General features: G+C 38.4%; 1 protein-coding gene across 7 annotated transcripts in view; it reads right to left on the bottom strand.

The window, feature by feature from the left end:
- The window catches only part of PIP5K1B (phosphatidylinositol-4-phosphate 5-kinase type 1 beta), a 115,331-nt gene that overhangs the window by 85,156 nt on the left and 8,645 nt on the right, over positions 1-21,530 (bottom strand). The window contains exon 1 of one of the 7 annotated variants that reach the window (XM_087742669.1): positions 16,158-16,176. The exons of the other annotated variants lie outside the window; for them this stretch is intronic. The gene's annotated coding sequence lies outside the window, so the exon portion shown is untranslated. Of the gene's footprint in view, positions 1-16,157; positions 16,177-21,530 lie in introns of those variants that run through there. 7 annotated transcript variants of the gene reach the window in all.

The following is a 21,530-nucleotide window of genomic DNA, read 5'->3' as shown; positions in this document are numbered from 1 at the left end:
CCTGTAATACCTGTTAGCCTATTTAACCTCTACTGTCAACTGCGGTGACTTCTGCTCTTCCCAGAAGCGCTGAAGGATGTCTTAGGTCTTTCCAGACATCAACTGTGAAAGCAGAGCAAACTTTTTACTGCATTGTAGATACCACTGATTTATCCTGCTTAAAAAAAAAAAAAAAACCAAAAAACATCAACCCTATCTTTTCTGCCTATCTGGCAGAAAAAAAAAATATATTGTATGAATTGTAAAGGAGAAGGGGAAAACAGTGAAGAAAAACAGAATGGTTAGATCGGTTACCTTGGAAAGTTCCCTCTGCCCCCAACTGGTTAAGGAGGACTTTAAGAGTGAAAGTCACACCTTCCGGGTGATATTTGTGATAGTACTGTTGCTGCATTAATGAAAGCTTGAAGAGGCTGGTCTTGCTGATTAATGCTAGGATGAACAATTTCAGAGTGAACAGCTGCACTGAGCTAGAAAAAGCAGATGAGAAATTGTATAGCCTGTTATACCCCGCAAAAAACCAAAGAATTATTCCTAAGACAACCCTGCTCATGTTGCCCGGTTTCAAATCCTGATTAGCCTATAAATCTAATTACTTTTTTTATTTTGCCTCAAAAATAAGAGGGAGATGAAGATCACAAGTAGTACAGAAAGTGACAAGATTCACATCTGAAGTAAAATGGAAAAAAAGAATCTCCTCCTCCTTCTCTCATGATAATATCAGGACAGCACGAAAGCTACAGAGAAAGCAGCAAGCAAAAAGCGTCACAAAACTGTCATTCAGACTGTTCACCTAGTCTAAGTCATCTCAGCTGTTCACACCACCTTCATTTACCTAGCTTAATAACATCTGTGCCCTGCCAGATATTTTAGGCTCTCAGTAACTACCCTGAGTACAATGCTAAGATTCTGATACTGTTTATTTTCTACAGTGACCCCCTATTTCCAGGAATATGGCACAGTATTTGATTTTTTTTTTTTTAAAGTGGTAGTAGGAGTACCAATTTTTCTTTAGGTTGCATGCTGAATTTGAAAAGTAATTTATCAGTGTTATTTATATTATAAACTATGTATGTTTATATTGTAATGCTTTGATTTACTGCAAGAAGTGTCAGATCATCTATTCTCCTCCTTTAGGTTTCAGAAAGGGAAAACAAATAAAAATTAGCAAATACCACCTCCATCAAAGTTTACAAATACTCAGAATGCAGCTTGATTACCTGGGAGATTTCACAATTTACAAGAGTCCTGCCCTTTTCCATTTGAAGTGGTACTCCTAGTGCATTGAGCTGTTCTCTGAGGTGAAACAGACTACTCCACAACTGTAATATCCAGAGTCACAGAAACAGTCACAACAATAGCACAAGCTATAGCTACATATTTTATTTTTTGTAACAAATCACATTCTTTGTTTTGAAAATAATCTGCTGTAATTTTTCAGATGGAAACTTGCTTACAACAATGGAAATAAAACTGCAAATTTATTAAAGGAGTCAAAGTTTAGAAGCCCTTGGAAACATAGCATACTGTGCTCCTCCAACAAAACACATCCCTTTCCATTTGTAACTTCTGTATTTTTTAAATTCTGCATCACACAGATAACTTGAAAGCCCTCTAGGAAGAGGTGGTTTCCCCTCCCCCCCATGCATTTCCAAATTCAGAGCTTCATTCTAAGAGTCTTAAATCTTGCTTCTCTACTACCTGTTAGCCTGTTTAACCTCTACTGTCAACTGCTGTGTCTTCTGCTCTTCCCAGAAGCACTGAAGGATCTCTTACGTCTTTCCAGACACCAACTGTAAAAGCAGAGCGAACTTTCTATTATGTAGTAGATGGTGTTCATGTATTAAGAACTATGGGACTTTTCCAAATCACCGATCCCAGGCCCGCAATCAGAAAGAACAAACATTTGATCCCTGACATAAAACTGACGTCACATTGTGTATTTTGCAGAAAATGCTAACAGGCCCTCCTTTTACAAAGTGAAATAGCCTCATTAATTTCTCATTATTTTGTAACAGACTGAAAGCATACGAAGTAGAAAGGCGTATTTGTACATAGCCGAAGAAGACCTCCCAATTGCTACTTATGTTTTCATAATTGAGATTTCATGTGCCAACAACAGTAGCTTTTAGAAGACTAGCAATCTTTCTACAAAGTCAACTGGAATTACAAATGAATAAAATTTGTCAAGATGGGGTTTCCTTTGAAACAAGTGAAAGAAGGAAATGTCTGCACAGCATATACAACTGCATGCAACAGAAGAAAACAGAAGTTACAGTAGTATCACAGCGAAGGGCACAGGTAGAAGACATTGCAGAGTCCAGAATCAGAGTTCCGCTCCTTTACTTTGGCAACTTTGATATGGCAATGCTCCTAATGTTGCTAACACATACTAGACATTGTACTTTGAGATAACACCACCACATAATGCATGCTGCCCAACAAAACACTGCAGCATGTTGGGACAAATGGTTGATTAAGACAGCAAAAAGCACAATCAGGGGGAAAATTCTTCTACATTTGCCTTTGACAGTACATGCAAAATTGAATGACAGGGATCACATAACACAGTGGTCATGATTTTTGGAAGGAAAGTGAGGCAAGCTGCATCACTCACATAATCGGTAGGTAAGATCCAAGGGGAAAGAAGTCTCATACAAGTGGAAAAGGAGGTCAGTGGAAGTGTTACTTGTATTCTAGAGGAACAACACAAACAGGGGTGCAAACAATCCCACCTTGCTGGGCGGGGAATATATATGAAAGAGGAATTTGGTCAAACCAACAATTCTAGTGATCTGAAATGCTAGAAGGAATCATACAAAAAAAAAAATGGAAAATATGTCAAATGGATAAGGCTAAGTATAAAAAGCATAGAGTGAACACACAAGATCAAAAGCAGAAAAGCAGAGAACAAATTACTATGATGAGAAACGTGTATGAAACAACAAGAACTTCACAACAGTTGTAATGCTCTGTTTTGAGACCTTTATCTTTTCTCTACTCATCCACCTTTTTCTACCTCAACAAAAGGTCAGCCATACTATATTTTTCCTCACCAATTCAAAATTGCTATGCAAACATAAATTTACACAGAAACACATAATGAAGAAAGATAATAGAAATTATTTACTAAGAAGTACATTCCAAAAAAGATTGCTGAGTGGACAACACACAAAAGCTGTGGTTAAAACAATTCACATGCACTAAAACAGATGGCATAATTTGTTCATCAGTTCTCCACAGGCAACTTGTAAGTGAAACACCACTGGGTATTATTCAGCCCATTAGCATATTAGCATGTAATCAGTCACAACAAAGTTTGCAGAAGGATATGCTGTGGAAACACTGAGCTCAATGCTAGAGTGGATTATCATGACCTTCACGTTCTCTATGCTTTCTTACCCTGGGTCCTGCAAGTACAAGTTTTGTACATACAGCTTCTACTGGATGACACCTAAGTTAAGCTTTTCAGCAGCCAGGTTATCTAAGGAATTCAAGTCTTTAAAATCCCATTTTTGTCTCCATTGGAGGGCCCTTCCATACCGCTGTGAAAAGACAGTTGAAGAGTGGAACAGACTACCTTGGAGGATGTGATAGGTAACACTGGAGACTTTTTGACAGATTAGACAACTGTTTTAAATGTAGTTGGTACTGTCTTGGAGGAAGGAAAAGGTCTGGATACCCTGTCATGATTCCTCCTGGTTTCCATACATCACCATGTACCACTCAGGCTGTTTATCTGCAACAATTTCAGTTGATCCAAGCTGGTGCTGCTATGGTCCTGCCTTCCAAGCACGCATTCGCTAGCATCCTTATTATGGTACCAGTGCTCCTCAGACCCCAGGAGCTCACCTAGAAAATTAAACTGACAAAAAAATAACCTACCAAAGAATACTAATCATAATGGAACTCCTTACGACGGCAAGCACAGTTTTTACATGGACTCCCCCGAGATCAAGAAGAAACCTGGAAGGGGATGAGGAAGGTGATGCAACATGTCAGACCTTTGGCCCATGCTGAATGAGAGATTGATTGTCTCAGTTGTTTCATTTTGCATAACCTCAGAGTTGCAAGTCCACTTGTGACAAAACCAGGAAGCAAGACTGAGAGACAGATGGAAAGAAGTGTTAGCAGCAGCGCCCAATGCACTGGGCAACAGCACCAGAACTAAACTCAAGAATAGCTTGGGGAAAATACCTACAGTAACACATGGCTAAGGTCAGGTTCCCAAATGTGTATTTAAACAGCAACTTGTTTTTCAGGTGCCTAGCTTGCATGAAAAATAAGGTCACTGAACAATGGCTATATAAGACTGATGTAAGTACCAAATTTGAAAGTTATATCTAAATTCAGATGAGAGACACTTTAAGTTACTGTACTGAATAATAAAACCTGTTATGACTAATTAAAAAAAACCCCACTATCTTCCTTCAGGAAAGTTATAAGTGTAATTATTAGAAGTTTTCCTTGGACCCCTCCAACTTAATTTTAGATAAAATTTAACACAAAGCTCACTTTATGCTTGAAAATTATTTTTAAAAAAACAACTCTCTTGCACTGTTCTCAGCACAGAACAAGTCCTACATCACCAAAACTCCTTTGATTAGATTAAGAGCTCTCAGTTTCCTATAGAGTAAAAGCACCTCAGAGACATTTCCCAAATCACTTGCAAAGCTATGGAAAGGGAGACCATTATCCCATTTTATGAAATGCCCTATAAAGCACAAAAGCTGGAGTTTTCTTGGTTTAAATGAGCTTTCTAATGTGTTTCTTTTTAAACTAGAGAAAGCTTCAAGGAAGAAAAAAATTATTTCAGAAGCTGCATCAGACAAGCGTGGTTCAAAAAAACAAGAGAATACAATGAAACGAAATTCTGAGACCATTTAAGGAAAGAACTGCTCAGCATGTAAGGAAATAGCTGCTATTTGCCATAGCTGCTGTCTAGTTGTCATCAAACTGAGACAGCCATTTTAAAGCCACTAGAGTAGAACTGCACCAGTAAGCGCACCAGAAGAACTGCTAGTATTTTTTAAAAGTTATTCCATTCTCTGACCATGTGGCTGCTTAAACGTAAAGGTTACTACTGCCCTTATAAAGAACCATATACCTTTGTTCCCCAAGTCAGTCTTCGATGGGCAGACCAGAATGAGCAACTGACTACTTTTTTTGCCTGACAGAACACTGAATTTGGCACTCATCTGAAATTATGAATATACTTGTAGTGTACTTTAAGAAACAAAACCACATCAGCATACATACCTATCCTACTGACGTTAAGGAACATGAGGTATATCTGGGGAAGAAATATGTACAGCTGTTTTAAGGCATGGAAACCTAGTCACAGAATTTTCAAAGGGCGATACAAATGTTTTCAAATACATATTTCAAAGTAGTTATTTACAGTCAAATGATATAAGCTAATTGTTTTCCAACAGTCTTTCACTTGCCAAACCAAATTGAAAAACCTGTCCCTGAACATTTTTGGCAGCAAGAAAGTAAAATGAAGTCATTACTAAATATTTTTGCCTGTTCTGAAACATTCCATTATTTTTTATATGTGGTTATGCTCCACATTAATTGCACCAATATGAACGTTTCTATATTAAAAAAATGCAAGTGCATGAACAGTGTATAAGCACCACCACAGTCATCCTCCCCAGGAAGTTCTCTGCAAATGCCTAGCTGTTTTTTTTTAAATAGCCTAGCTGGAAATGTTATGGGAAAATTCAAAATCTTAAGCTATCACTGTAAGCAAAGGATACATCTGCACATAAATTAGCTTTTTCAATAATAATAAAAAAAAAAAGATAGCAAACACAATGAGAATGGGACTTAAAACAAAAAGGAGACAGTTCTTCACCAGCAACAAGAGCAAGCAGTGGGCGAGCACTTTGTAGCAGAACCATACGCAGCCTGACACCACTGAATTTTAAAGAGAACAGACCAGAACCTCTCAGCTCGCCCAAGGAAAATGAGTGTAAGTTTTCCCACAAATGAAAGAGGTCTCTGAATTCTTGAGAGGCCTGAACAAGAATCTCCTTCCTTCACAGAGAAGCCCTCTGAAACACTATCTACACCTCTCAATACATCATTATAACTGGGTCAGAAGCAGCATTATGACTATGTTAGAAAAGGCATAGAGTATTATCTATAGGTCAGTTAATGGCCCACACCACAGTTTTCAAATGTTAAAAATACAGCTTTCAGCATTTAGAAAGGGAAAAAAAGGCATTAATCACACTTTTTGCCTAATGCATACTGTTTTATGAATCATTAACTAGAAAGAGAACAAAATTCCAACAAGATAAAATATAGTCACTGACTATGAACATTACATAGTTTCCATAAACTAAAATGAAAAAAAAAAAAATCAGTTAAATCAATATGTTCTCACAGGAACAGAGTGTTCTTACGATTTAAAGTATACAATGTGATACTCCACTTCCTGATATGCCTTACCTGGCATTAATCAGCTGGAATATCTGATTAAATAAATTAAATACCTTTTTCAGCCTATGATTTTACCAGTTACTGGGTTGTTATTTTTTTAGTCCAAGGTGACATAAATCAGTTATGCTAAATGGCACACATGTTTAAATGTATTTATAGAAAATTGCCTTTCAATAGCTGCTGTTCGCAGTGTGCACTCACTGTCCCTGAACCTCTTGGTTTTGTGTCTTGTTCCCAGGAATAAGAAGCCTGACAATTAGTTAGGTAAGAGAAAAGGGATACTCATTAATATTTTGGTCTACCTAGCTATGCTTTTACTCTATAGTAAATAAAGAGACCAGTCTTCATTTTTTCTTTCAATACGATACCATTATAAGAGCACTGAACTGCAGCCCTGCACTAGTTACTATGGACCACCAAATAAACGGCAAGGAGACAGTGAGACAAGTAACAGCCAGCCACGCTACCCTGTGTGCTTACCCCTCCTCATCATTCTAGCAGCAAGGATGGCCACAGGACAGACAGAGATGGCCCCTTCATTACAGGAGCAGGTGCAGCAGGTCATGAAAAGGGTGTGAACAGTTTTCTTGCAGACCACTGTATTATCCAAATGCTTGTAAGAGAAGGCCATTCGTTCAAGCAGCAGATTAGGAGATCAGCTAAAAATCTTTATTGAGGTGCTCTGGTTGGTGCGTTTGTGGTTTTGTGTGCAAGTTAAGTGTATGCACATGCAAGCATGACAGAGAGGACGTCTAGACACTGAAGGATGCCTCACATGGCCAGACTGAAGGTGCTGTACCACATTAAAAAAAGCTGCTGTTAACTAGCAGTGACTAACACTGGTTTGGCATAAAAGCCAGAAAAACTGGACACTGTCCACATCTCCCTTCAAAGCAAATGGCTTTCAGCAGAAAGCACTGGTGTGGATATATAAGTCCAAGCTTGCATTTTCACTCACAGGGATGAAGGAGATGCTAGGGCGATGCTAAGTGAGGCTATGATGACAAAGACACGCAGCCTTAACCCAGCAGCTGATGGCAAACCACTCTCCCCTCACAGTGGTAAAGCAGAAGTCCTGAAATGCCGTTTTGTAGACTCTTCACTTGGGAGTTTCTCCGAATCATGGAATTAATAATGAGGTTTTCTAATTAAATAACCCTCGATTACTTGCTCTACCAAACAATTTGCCTGTGTCAGTACACCTGTCTCTGAACAACCTCTTGCATCAATGGGCCCAGCAGGTCCCAAACTCGGCCAGAGTGGTCCCTCCACAGGTTTGGAAGGCTCTCCTTCCATAGTACCGAGTTTAAGGTAGCACAGGTACCCCGCATAACAAATACAGCTTCCAAGAGCTGACACGTATCAGGCTGGGTGGATGGAAGAGGAATCTATAGGGGTATTTCATACCTGCAGGGCATGTAGCTCCGTGAGGGTGTGCACCCTTCTTTGCTCAGAAAGCAGCCAAGGCTATGGAAACTCTGTCTCTCTGGGCTAGCCTTCATTTTGCTCATTTCCTTTGCTGTGTTTATGTCCCCACAGCAGGAAGAAAACTAAAACTAGCTGAAAAGCATACTTTCTTTCACTTTGAAGACTTTCATGCATAGAACAGACAGGAAGGGTGCAAGCGAACACTGAGCAATTTCTAATGGGGAACAAAGGAAAAAAAAAAAAAGAGAAAAAACAGGCAAGAAGGGGAGGGAGAGACTCAGCAAGAGATTGTGCACAGTTGAACTGGGAGGAATGGGAAGCAAGAGCGGATGAAGAGCAAGTGAGCCAAAGTAGAAGGGAAATACATGTTAGTAGGATATACATAGATAGGAAAGGCTTTCTGCTTTGGTCTATTAAAAACAGGCATTCAGTGCCATTAACTCTGAATAGTCAAAAGGATACTCAGGGGAGGGGAAAAAAAAAATGAAAAAAGTCAATAAACAGCTGATAGTATAAAGTTATGTTGTAGGGAAGAGAGCAAAGAAAACAAACTTGACTTTTATCCCCAGGATACACACACACTTTTTTTCATATTTTCCTCTACTACTTCATACCAACTTGCAGCTGGTGTACCTGTGTGAGATGTGATTTTTATTACCCTTAGCTATGGACATCAGTGCATAACATTTTGATCCCAAACTCTTAAACAGGATTTTTAATTACACTGCATGATAGGCACAGTGCTGTTATGAAAAACAGTTGCAGTTTTAGACAGCCAAACCAGAGAAAAATCAGAGTCCCCCTCTTGAAAAGTTTGGAGTCTTTATTAACTCTTCACACCTCTGGTAACTATCAAGCCTCTTAATTTTCTTTCAGTAGGCAGCTGAATATCACTGGCTTGAAGACAATCACTTTATATCCTTTTCTGCTGTCATTTCTTTAATTAAGGAAAAAAAAAAACAAACTCACCATCATATATATGTATTATTTAGCCACTGCATAGTTTGATGCATCTCTGTGAGGAATACATGAAGTACAGCAATATTTGCAGATGGATCAATATAAACTATTACTGTATGCATAATTTTGGCTAAAACAAAAGCAGTCATACAAAGAATTCTGATACCAGGAAATCAGAGCAAAAGGAAAGAATGCTTCAGTTCTATAGCTTAATAACCAGATGAAACCTTTACAAAAGCAAACAAATATACTGAAGAATTCAGCAAGATATTAAACACTGCTACTTTTTGCAATACATGCTGTCAATATTGGGAAACATCCTTCTGCATGGTTATTTCAAATATATTGATCTTTAGCAGGAGACGCTGGTAAAGCGCACTTTAAAACCTGGTCAAGCAACTAAGGTTGCATTACTGTCCACGTTTGTGATGACCCTCCAAATGGTTTTACCGTCCAAAACAGACAGAATTGGAAGTCTAGGTATGCAATGTTCTGTAGCAGAAAGTAACATTTGCATGAAGAAAAGAGGTTTTCCTCACATATTTTCTGTACGGTATAATTTGATGGTTACAAAAGGAACCTTTGAGCTAAGGGAAGCAGTCAAAGGAGCAAGATGCGAACCTGTACTTATTCTGCAAAAGTTGTGTGTTAAACTGTTCTTGCAAACTGAACAAAGACATGCATTTCAGCTCCTTTCCAACCTCTGCTACCACAGGCCAAAATTAGCCTCACAGGGATGAGAAGTACATTCACAATAAACCAGAAAAGGCTCAAATGAGTGAAGTTACTTCTGCAATATGTTTTTTGATAACAGAAAGCCTTTACCACAGACATCTGAGCCTCTCGCACCTTTTCTTTTCCTTGGTCATTATACCATGCCAAATAGATCACAGACTAAAGAGAACAGAGAATGTAAATGTTGCAGGCATGATATTTTTCTTCTTCTAAGTCACATACAAGTTTAACTATATGCCCTGAGAGAGAAATACAGGATATCACTATTGTGATTTACCTGCGTTTACATCTCATGGCCACAATTTCGACAAACAGCATTCATGTGTGAATTTCAGTACAGCAGTTTATAACCACAGAAGGAGCCCACCTCTTGTATTTTTGCACAGACCTCAGTCACACGCTGCCTGTTGCAAGGCCCGAACACGAAGCACCACACTCAACACACAGTGCTTGAGGACTCTGTTCCTCATCCCACAGAAGAGCGGACACTATGCAGAAGTCTTTTTCTCACAGTGCCTCATCCTGGACATGATGACATAATTCCTAGCTACAAATATGTCATCCATCAGGTTTGTTCCTTCACGTGCTCATTGAAATTGTCAAAAGGTGATTTTTCAGAGTGCTATTTCTTATTTAACATCTGGACTCTTTTGTCATTTTAACTGATCCCCACTCTTGCTAGACAATTTCTAGCTTAGTCTCCAAATTCCACCACTAAATTGTACTAATGCTCTCAGGATAACTTGAAACACATTTGGTTTTCCCATTTTGCAGTTCACTATTATATAATTCTTACCAGGAAAACACATATTTGATAATAAGGGAAAAAAATAACAGCACGATTTTTCCCCCACCCCCAACACCGTGTGTCAAATGAAATTTGTTAATATTTTTGAACATGAAGATAGTCCATAAATACATTCCGAGTAGGTTTTTTGCAGAACGCACCATTTTATCAGTGTTAAATTTGAGATATGAGTCCAAGAACTGCCTTTGCAGCTCATTAAATCAATGTCATTTTGACTGTATGCTGCGGTATGTGCAATCCTGTATGAGTGAGCTTCACCACTACATTCTTATACTCTGTCACTGCACCCTTTTCCCAATATAGTTTCCTCCTATCACTTGGCACCATGCATCATTATTTCCATGGGCCTGTAATATTTGCGAAAATGCAATGATAATGCCAAGGCTGACTAAGGGAATAACAAACAGTCCACATCCACTCCCTTGAGGTGTTTTTCTGGACAATATTTATAAAATAATTAGGAACAAGTTTAAGTATCACAAGAAGTGGCTCAAAAATAAAAGAAGCAATATCGTTTCTGAGGAAATGTGTCTTCCTTACTTCCTGTATCACTATGGCCTTAGTGAAATTACTCCAACGCTTAGCTGCTTGCAGAACCAGGCCCTATTTAAAAAAAAATAAAATAAAATAACCGGAAGTACCTATGTCACAAACTGAAAAAAACCCTCACCTTTACTGCAATAGCTGCAGAAGTATCCACATGGAATAGGAACAGCAAAACTAATCCTAAGGAAACAATGAATAGGAAACCACCCCCTCCTGAAATTCCACAGTTCAGAGTGGAGAAAAAAAAAAAAAAGCGAAACTGCTTGAATGCTTTTATTAGTTTTAAGTATAAAGACAAGCTTACACATGAAACTTCCCTTTAATGAGAAATTCTCATATACTACGCCACCAACAATTGCATCTTCAGATAAGAAATACGTCCACCTCTTCTGGGAAAAGAGTCTGTATTTTAGTTAGATAGACAAGAACCTGGAGCCCACAGGACAAAAAGATATGTCTAATCATGGAAGTACAGAGTCTCTGACATCCTCATTTCCTTTGCAGAAGCATGTCATAACACTCCTGCCACTTTCCTTATTCCTCACCTCCAAAAACTGGAAATTATATACAAGCCACATTACTGCAAGGATCAGCTGTATTTTAAAAGTGCCATCATTGTTGCTATTGCCTGTTTTGACGTTGCTTTGGAAGAAACTGGACTGCCAAAATTAGAGTGCATTCTGAACAACACAGAATCATTAAATTCATGGAGGGCAGCTGATTTAACCACCCTGTTCTGCACTGGGGACATTAGCAGAATTGTGGTTTCACTCCTTCAGACTCTTGTAAACATTTGTATAATACAGAACAGCTTCAAAAATAATACCAGAAATCTTTCTTTTCCCCCCTACTGTATGTGTATTTGTTAACTCTGTTGGTACGTCTGAGAACAATTGCCTTATCAGTTTTCCCCTGTTATTCTGGTTTTTCAGATATCCATTTCTGCCTCGGCAATTCTTAAGATAGGAGTTTCAGCTGAGTTACCACTTACCATGCCGTAGACAAGAGCAGCAATGAAGACCGCAGCACAGTACCTTTCAAGTTACAGAGTTTGAGGTAAATGCTGCAGAAGAGGTTTTATTTGTTTATTTATATTAAGAGCTAATGGTCCATAAGAGATCTAATACATGTTAATGCGTTATTTTTTCTACGTGGAAAAATCTTGCAGTATATACAGGGTGCAATTTATCTGATTTCCCATTTCAAGGAATTTTGTAATAGTCATGAACTTAAAGTCAATCAAAAAAAAAAGTGAGACAGGTAATTGAAGATTGCTTCACTGTTCAACTGATGTCCTTGTTTCTAACATCTATTTCATGGGGCATAAGCATCAGCAACTAAAATTTTAGGAGATGCTGCTACATCCCTGTACTCTCCAGAGAGATCAAGCCACGATTGTATTTCAGAAACATTTTGCTAAACATGTATATTCAATTTGATTATCTTTGAACATACTTATACCAAAATAACTGCATATACTGGGGAACAGGTCATCAGTCACCTTTAAAAGGGTGATTTTAAGATTCACTTAGATTTAGATTAATGTAAGATTCATTTGGAACTTGGAATGAGCTGTAATAAAAATATTCTTCCTGACTGGAACAAAATTTTCAGGTGAAGGGATGGTTACAGGAAGTTTATGGCACCAAAAAGATGTTCACATTCATAAAAAGGGGTAAGAGGAGAGGGGCACTGACAGGATTAGAAGTCTTCTGGGAGAATCAGGCCTAAACATAAAGTAGTTCTTGAGTTTTCTTTACAACAAAAAGCACTGTTACAATAACATGTAGTAGCTAATTATAGGCTGCCTAGAACAACAGCAGAATATTTACATTTCACCAAGATGCCCATTAAAAAAAAAAAGATGTCAAGTTTGAAGTTTCCATAGGCTTCTGTTATTTTTCACTCCGTAATAAATCATTTTGCTGGTATATGCACATCTCAGTTTTGTTTCATTAGTTACTAAGACACAACAAAGCAATATCAATTCAGTGTTTTCTAGTCTGATAAAATTCAGACCTCATTATTCGTTGTAAAAGTTACTTTTATTATTTATTTACATATACATAAAACTAGCATTTATTCTCATATATAGTGCCCCTCTTCTCCCCCAATTCAGGGCATGAATAGTGAAAGTCCAATGTATTTCACATCTAACACAGGTGGTAGGCTACAGAGATCTCTGTAAATGTCATCCCAAACGAGTATATTATGCAAATCTCAAGAGACTAAGGAAAACATGAAGAAAAACGCAAGACAGAAGAGGTAGGTCCATCAGTCCAGAAGATCATCTTGCTAGATAAAAAGCAGGCAGGTGACTTATGGATGTGTCCTGCTACAGTGCAGAAGAGCCAGATAAAAAAATGTGTGGTCCTGCAACAGACTAGAAAATGGAAGCTCTTTTCATCCACCACCCTCAAGCTGATACTCTCTCCTCTAAGATGTTCCACTGCTAAAACTCTTCATTATCAAATGATTTGCATGAGTTACCAACAGTGTACAACCTTACAACAGGCACTTCATCTCTGATGAATGGTATTTAAGGAAACACCTTGAAAAAGAAAACTGGAGCTACCACACATGAAAACACTTTTAAAAATAATTTTTTGTTGCAATAGTAGTTTTTGAAGCTGCTTGTAGCACAGACTCAAAACAAAGTCCTGGAGTTAAGAAACGTGGTTTTTAACAGTTGAAAAAATACAAGGTCCTGGAGGCTGCATCTGCAATATGCTGTAGGTCCAGACAGGACTAATCTGTATCACTTTTTACAAGAAAGGCCAGCAATAAGCACACAGGAAGCATATTTAAAGTGACAAAAGCAGCTAGTTTCCTACAATCCCGTATGAAAGCAGTGTATTTTGAAGCTTTAACTGCACTTATTCCAATTATTTCAGGACCTGAACATGCTTCCTGAAAACACCATGAAGGAACAAGAATCTTTCTTTTTCCTGATTTTGTTGGTCACTGCTCACTGCCAGAATCCTACACATTACCAGATAAATAGTTGTTTGTGGTCTGTCTGCATTGGGGGTTAGAAGAGGAGGGGGAAGGTTGAAGAGAAGTGAGATGAAAGTAGGCTTTACTGAAAATAAACCAGCCTGTTATTCTAGGTCATTGTTCTCCCCATCCTTACAGTTTGCTTCAGTTTTTCATTAAATTGACATATTGTCTAACTTCACAGGTAGATGGCAGGGATAAACTGTCAGCCTTCTCTAACTTACTGGCAATATAATTTGCAGGCCAGCCATCAGAGCAACAGGCAAGCACGTCACTTGTTCAGCATCTTTGCTGGAAGGACAGAGAGGGGCAGGAAGACCCCGTAAACACCCATCCATCCCCCCCCCCCCAGTATCCATACTTCAGTTCATGAACTAGAAATGTACCACTTCAGAAAAGTTGTGGATTGTAAAGCAAGCTAGATTTCATGCAGGACATAGGTCCCTTGTAAATTTTCACCATCCAAAAACGAGACCAGACTGAACTCCCTGAGAGGCTTTAGCTGTCCTCTTCCTGTTGTGAAAGACAAATTTTCACCAAACATCAGCAGGAAACAAGTTGCTATGCATTTTAGTTTCTAGCCATTCTCCTGGCCACTGACTGAAGGTAGCAGGAAGTATAATTCTGCACATTTTCAAGTGTTATAAAGCGGTACACTACACTTTCTCACACTTAGCTGGCAAGAGACCTGGGAAACACTTTCTACCTTAATTCTTTTTTCCCCAGCATAAACTCTTTCAGCCAAGTAACTCAAGGCTTAAACATCAGTGTTTGCAAGGACCTGGGGTACAGCTTTGCCCACTTTGCTTGATAGCTAAGAACACCTGAAAAGAGAATGCTTATTGGTTTTCATGCCTGCACAGCAAAGCTCTATTAACACTTTAACAGTGTGACTTGAAACAGTACTTTTCAATTCCAGTGTCGGAGTCGCACAAGAAGTACATAAGAATTCTGCCTTGCTTACAAGAAGCTCTCTTGAGTTACAACTTCAAGGAGGTCCTATGCACCTTATAAAACATCTTCTAGATTTCCTTCTAGCAGTGCGACAAGTAGCAAGAGACAGAATCACCCATGTGGATGACAGTACAGTCACCTATAGCCTAAGCAAGCTGTGAACTTTCTACGTTCAAAACTATGAAATCATGCAAGATGTGTTCAAGTTCTTACAGTGTCAAAATAAGACGGGGAAAAAGAAGCCTCCTTAATGATTCCTACATTTTCAAAGAGTATGTGGCTTGAAATTACCTCCTTAGCAGCCCTTTTTCCCCCTCCATAATGTAATTCAAGACAGAAAAAAAACTATACTGTAAGTATTCACGAACTTACTGTCATCACTTCCATTTTACTAGAAACAAACTTGAATTTAAGAATATTACTATTTAGAGCAGACTTTTGAAAACAAAGGAAAAGAGCATGTGCTTTTCATCTCTGTAAAAGCATGTACTTAAGCCATAGGTAGGCATATTAGGCTGAAAGGAATTACACAAAGTATAAACCCTACCTGATTCCAGAAAGGTCCTTCAGAAGTAAGCTGAAGAATGTTTTTAATAAATGCATGTACAATTTATGTACATATATATCTACTGCCTCCATTATATATTATACAATTTTGTTATATTATGAAGATGTTATACATATGTATACTGTACATATATACACATACACACAGATAAAGGGTTATAAAATGAAAACAATCTGTTGCCAACATGCAGTGACAAATTGCAAAATACCCTCAACAGAATCTAACATCAGAACCGTGAAATGGAAAAATAATTTGTTCCCCTATAACTTTTTTACACTAAAGAGATTTTTTTTACTGAAAAGTACCATCTAAAATGTTAGCAAAATAACATTTTTTTATTACATAATGAAGATACATTCTTACATATGAGAAGATATGTTCTTACAATATGTGAAATATAAAGAATATCAAAGCAAATATACGACCGTCTTTATTAAAATCATTGCATAATATGAATTATGAATCAGTGAATAATAGGTCACCTCTCCAATACTATAGATGATGCTGAAAGTCTGTGACTTTTCATAAAAAAGAATTGGTTTTAACTTCATTTTATACTGTATTCAAAATTATTTCCAATTTTATTGTGTGGTACTGCAACACAGTATTAGATCTGAGTGACTCCTGCCTTTCAAATCTCTGTATTTTTATCATAGCAACTAAACAAGTTACTTTGTGTTACATTTGTTTAAGTCCTTGTTTAGTCAAACTTACTGTTGATTACTGGCATTCTTAGGCCATATTGCTGCACAAAAAGAAAAAATTTCTTGCCTATAGGAGGTACAGGAGGAGCTGCAGTGCGAACCGCATTTCATGGATCGCGTCCAAATCAATCCAATTCTGGCTGAGCAGGAATGGGAATTTCTCTTCCCAGTGAAACCCGGATACGTGGGGATACAGTCTGCCCCTGTACGCAGATTTTTAAAGAAGACCTTATTAATCATCTTTGGTACTAACTCAGCAGAAAGCAACATTGTGGAGATAAAATATTCTCACATATACCATTCCCAGGCTATCTAGAGTAATATTCCTTGCAAGTTGGCTTTTGCTACTGTTGTCACCCACTTTTGTTATCTGCTCTCAGTGCAACGAAGTTAAAACTGGAAAAAAATGGTATTATTTTTCTCCCTCTACATTTAATAGCCATTGCACATATCTGAAATGATAGTTCACTGTCTGAGGGTTTAGTTCACTGAAGTGTTTGCTTTCACTGCAGAGAGCCCTGTTCTCTTGAAGATAATGTAAATGAACAGATGGAAGGATCAAGAATGACCTTATAACTTCCCAACATCACTGCTGGCTTTGCCAATTATTCAGTGAATGCCAGGTCTGATTCTCAGTTACATTCATACCATGCTGTGGGTCAACAGAACATGTATGGCAGAGTAGAATATATTCCAATACTTTATAGGCACACATAAAAAGTCACCTAATAGGATATATGGCATGAAATACATTGCCAAGGTCCATTAAAGAACATAGATGCTTCACAGTGTCATATCCAACTGTGTGCTGCTGGAGTTTCTTAGAAACCCTACAGCACAAGAAGGTTGACAGCCTGCATTTGCTGACCATGCATACAGACAGGGAACAGGCAGAGCGCACCGCTCTCCTGCGATACAGCGACAAACCACAGGAAACACACAATGTGGACATCAGCCCTCGTCACAAGGCATTACCCGTTCCTATGCTCAGTACGCTGTATTTCTTCTTTTTTCAGTTGGCCCTTAAAGGTACAGCTCTTACATCTTTTTTGTTCAGTCCGTAAGAGTCTCTCACATAAAGGGCTGAACCTTTGCATTCGTCACTTCTGCCAGAAGAAATTGCAGGGACTCAACAGCTCGCATGGGGTGAGCCCTGATTTTCTCCTCACATCCCAAGTTTTATGTGACAGCTTGCTGCAGAGTATTGAGTTGAACTTGTCAATCTAAGTGCAAGTTTCTAATAACCAGTAAAAACTTATTTCGCCTAGGCCTTATGTACTGAAGTTCATGAAATGTTTTTACCTTCAGTGCCTTATACAACAAAGCTACACAACCAGAACCGAAATTACAAGAACCAGCTGCAGCTTGCTAAACTACTCATTCCCACACACCAGCTATCTTTAATTCTTCAATAAAATGCAAAGTTGCATCAGGTGTGCTCTATAACATTTGTGTTTGTAACTTTAAATTTAATTTTAATGGCAAAGACACAGTACCCAGTAAACTTCATAGAATTTATAAGAAAACCATGAAAAAATTTTATTTCTTCCCCTTCCAAGTTTGGGTGTGCTCCTGCTAATCCCAGCCTCCAGTATATTATCAACATACTACCATTCTCACTTTGTAGATACATACTATATAGTATTTCTCAGAGTTTGCGTAGCACTTTCTACATCCCATTTACAGCCGATCGGCGGAAGCAACAAATTCACAGAATCAATGTTTATACTGAATATTTCTGAGGTCCCACAAAAAGACTCTGACCCTCCATCTCCCTGTGTCAACAGCTGCTTCTTGTTTCAATTAGCAGAAGTACCACCAAAACACCTAAGCCAAAAATAGTTTGCTCCCAACCTTCTCAGCCCCAGCTTTGCTGCCTCTAAATGTAATAGTCCCCACTGTTTCAAATGTATTCTGCATTAAAACATAAGATAAACAATACTAAATGAGCACTGCAAGAAAACATCGAAGTATTTAATGTGGTCGCTACTGCAACAAAGTTTTAACACAAGCAGTTACTAAATTCCAGTCAGAGGTTCATCACTAATATCCTCAGAGATTACCGCACATGGAAAAATTAAGTCTCATTTTTCACTATGCCTACTTACTTACCCCCTCAAACTACTTCATAAAAATATATATATTTCTAGCAGTTTTCATATCATCTGTGATGCTTTAGCACAACACAAACACTGAGAAAAATGTTTACATTTCAACAAACAATTAAAATCCTGAAAGAAACTTACCATCCCTGTAATTAGACCTGAAGTTTCAAGTTAAATTCTTTCCACTTTGAAGGTCAATGTAAAAATCAATACATTGCTCAATAGCAGCCAACAAAAATAACCTAAGGCATCTTTTGTTTTTAACTGAACTTTTAGGAGCCACACTTCTCATCGTGCACTTTATTACCATTTGCAGGTACAGCAAAGCAAAACTAAATTCTTCTACTAATGTCATGCTATGACCAAAAAAAAAAAACCCAAAACCAAGCAAACTACTTATAAATTACTTCCTACCTCAGTCTGTTATTACACATCTAGCTTCAGCTGAAGGCAGCTGAAATTTACACTGGCATTTTAACCTTCAGTCCCACCATTCCAAACAGAAAATGTACTAATTTTCTTTCACATTTGCTATAGCTAATGATGCTATCCTGATATTGCACATTAAATCAAACATATACCAGACATTAAAAAGATAGATCAGGCTTGCATGGGCAAATAAATTAGAAGATTGAGGGAATTTCAGATCATATTTGTTAGCCGCATAAATTCAACTCAAAGTTCTATAGCATCTGTATGATAAACATATGACTAGACCAGATTATTTCAGATTAAAATAAACTGAACGTGATGATTTTAGATTTAAGCTCTTCCTTGAGTCCCTCCCAACCAAGGGGAAAATCCCCTTCAGCTTTGCAAAGAGCTATGAACTGCTCGATGCTCCTGTCTCCCACTGACTTCCAAGGCCTCTCTGATCATAAAGTCAGCCTAGCACAGGGATGCAGTCATAAACAGGTAAGATTCAGCTCAAGTAAGAACTGCAATAATGCCATACATGGAAAAAGTTTTCAAGATATTTTATCATAATTGCTGTGGTATATATTTCTGAAATAAATCACTTCAGTGTTTTGGTCGCCTGCCTCAGGGCGAGGAAAAAAAAATAAGTACTTCAGTCTATAGTATCTCCCTTTTGAAAGGCAAAGGTACAATCAAAGATAGGTTATGACCTGGGAATATATGTTATTATTTAAAATAATGAAATTAAGCAACTTAGCTTCCAATACACAATTAGTACAGATTTTTTTTTTATTACTACCATTCTCACTAAATGCCCTAATTTAATAAGAAGATGTTTCTTCATTAGCCATTTTTTTCACACAGAACTTTTCATTACTCAAACACAACCTGATGCAAAAAGAATGCAACAGGCAAAGCTACACTTCATTGTATAATATCACATCATGACCAAAGAGATCAGGCAGTCCTTCAAACACAGATGACTTTCACAATTCATTTGTAAGTTAAACAGACCCAAACCAGCCAGAGATTATGTACGTGCATCAGTTCTTTATGGAATGTGTTACAGGTACCCCAGATGCACATCTTCTTGCGCTATCAGTCATCTGCATCAACACTGCATGGATGTCTCCCCTCTGCCAGCTGTGTCCTGGGGCACACCTGCCCAGCCCATTGTGCCACAGGGCTGATTTAGGGCACCGGCAAGGCTGCCATTGGGGAAGGCTGCTAGCGAGGGCCAGAGGGGTCTTTGTCCACATAAAAGAAATGTGGGCAAGTATGGAAAAGCTGTGGCCAGGTAGAAGCCCCGTTTCAATCTTTGCATCAGTGCACACACCTGCCCCTAGGAGGGGCTTCACTTGCTTGCCCAAAGAACACCCGGACTCAGATCTCACCACTTCAGCTCCTACATGCGTCAGAGGGAGCGGCTGTGGATGAGAAGCCTGTGCAGCAAGCCAACACAGGGAACCGCACAAAAGGGTCTTGACTAGGTTTCAACATTCTGTGGTCACAGATTGACACTTCATACCAAACTTGGAACAACGATCCAAGTGGTGAGATGAAAAGGGCAATTCTAAATGACAGGTAATGTCTGCTATGTGTATGCACAAACCGGTAGGAGTCAAGGCAAGTGCTAAAGGTAACTGCACTTAGTAATTGTGCAGATGTTCACGGCTGCTTACTAGTTAATGATTGACCTCCACATAAGGTCAAATAGCTGTTAAAAAATTATCATCCTTACATCACAGGTAAATAAATTAAAGCACCAAAAACATGAGGTTGGATACTCCTGTGATGCACAACTGCTTTGGGACTGCATCAAAGTCACAATCTGATCTCAAATGCACTTAAACTATAGTGATCTTAAGCAGGTTCAAAGATGAGTTCTGCAGTACACAACCACTGTAGAGATCCTTACACAGCTTCTCCTCTGGAGAAACTAAGGTGAAGAGGGTACTGCTCTCTGACAGTCAGCTTGACATGTCAATCTTCAGATGCACTTTCCACCCTGTAGAGTTCCTGTCACCTCTATGACACACAGCACATGAAGCAGAAAGAAGCTGGGTAGGTTCAAACATTGAAAAGACTTGTCAAAATAAACGCAGAGGTCAGTAACATGCAAGACATGCTCTGTTTGGGCTCTAGTACAATGGAGTTCAGATGCCAAAGAAATTCAGCTAAATCTAGAAACTGGAGCCCCCAGAGACAGAGCAGACCATGGCTCTTTTTTCCTTTCTAAAGAACATTTCTAACTCTTCATATAGTAAGAAAATACTGTTAATGTACATTGCTGAAAGACAGAGATAACAATTTCCTTTCTTGGTGTTGCAGGGTACATTCACCTTACAACACAATCAGCCTTCCCACAGCAAGCACAATATCTTTTAAAATTAAGAGTGAGACAAGTGCATGTTACAGACCCCCCTTTACAACCAAGCCTATATAGAAAAGGAAAAGAGAGTACTAATTAGCAATGGAATAATTAGTTTAATGACTTACTGGATCACTATTGGAAAGAGGAAGTTAATTGATCAGTTCAGCTGCTAACAGAAGGCAATAATCTCAATTTGAGAACCAGTAACCCTGAAGAGTGGTTCCAAATGTGTTCTTCTTTTATCCTGAAGCTTTGTATGCTCACTCTTGGCTAATTACAGCACAACAGGAAGGCCTGTGCTCACATAATAATAATCTAGTCTGCTGAGGTAAGGAGACATAAATGAGGGAAACACTGCCTTCATTGCAGGCTGTATAGGCTGTAGATGATTCAAAGTATTCATTCGCTGCTCAAAACCTCCAGCTTTGCTACTCTGCCAGAAACAGCTAGTCAAATAACGTAAGACAGTCCTAGGCAGAGTCTGTCT

This window comes from Nipponia nippon, unplaced genomic scaffold (genome assembly GCF_047370975.1).
Source record: "Nipponia nippon isolate SJK-2023a ecotype South Korea unplaced genomic scaffold, ASM4737097v1 scaffold_8, whole genome shotgun sequence".
In the NCBI taxonomy this organism is placed as follows: Eukaryota; Metazoa; Chordata; class Aves; order Pelecaniformes; family Threskiornithidae; genus Nipponia; species Nipponia nippon.
This window is presented reverse-complemented; position numbering and strand designations above follow the sequence as displayed.